The sequence below is a fragment of the Solanum stenotomum genome, unplaced genomic scaffold, assembly GCF_019186545.1.
Source record: "Solanum stenotomum isolate F172 unplaced genomic scaffold, ASM1918654v1 scaffold9516, whole genome shotgun sequence".
NCBI lineage: Eukaryota > Viridiplantae > Streptophyta > Magnoliopsida > Solanales > Solanaceae > Solanum > Solanum stenotomum.
In genome coordinates, this window is record NW_026037680.1 from 1 (window position 1) to 763 (window position 763).

Consider the following 763-nt stretch of genomic DNA (forward strand, 5'->3'; position numbering starts at 1 on the left):
ATAACGTATTCGTTCCTGCAAAAAATAAACAAATATATTTTTTCTATTACAGAACTGAATTTTGACAAAAAGGAGGGATGCAACACCAGGACCTTCCAGGGGGTCACCCATCCAAGAACTACTCTCGCCCAAGCACGCTTAACATCGGAGTTCTGATGGGATCCGGTGCGTTACTGTTGGTATGATCGCATCCATCATTCATAGCACTCTAAAATCTATTAATCCCCTCCTTCCTCCCAACGCCCTAGCCTGCCCCCCGCCGATCTAGCATTCACGAGCACCGACGCATGACGCTCCCCGTCACGCCCATCCTCCACGCTCTATCACCTGTCCTAACGACGTCGTTCCTGCAAAAAATAAATAAATATATTTTTTCAATTAAACGTCCGAAATTCGACAAAAAGGAGGGATGCAACACGACGACCTCCAAGGGGGTCACCCATCCTAGTACTACTCTTGCCCAAGCATGCTTCACTTCTTAGTTCTGATGGGATACGATGCGTTAGTGCTGGTATGATCGCATCCATTATTCATAGCACTCTAAATTCTATCAGATACCTCCTTCCTCCCAACTCCCTAGCCTGCCCCCCGCCGACCTAGCCTCCACGTGCAGTGACACGTGACGCCGCCCGTCACGTTTATCATCAACGTCGCCATCATCTGTCCTAACGACGTCGTTCCTGCAATAAATAAATAAATATATTTTTTCAACTACACGACAGAATTTGGACAAATAGGAGGGATGCAACACGAGGAATTCCCA

At 47.1% G+C, this 763-nt stretch overlaps 1 non-coding gene and 1 pseudogene across 1 annotated transcript; both read right to left on the reverse strand.

Annotated features, from left to right (window-relative positions):
* Positions 1–74: 74 nt before the first annotated feature.
* Positions 75–193, reverse strand: LOC125853094 (5S ribosomal RNA). The gene has a single exon (XR_007445116.1). It is a non-coding gene; the product is annotated as a 5S ribosomal RNA (ribosomal RNA).
* A 213-nt stretch (positions 194–406) lies between these two features.
* LOC125853095 (5S ribosomal RNA) lies at positions 407–525 on the reverse strand (annotated as a pseudogene).
* Positions 526–763: the final 238 nt, after the last annotated feature.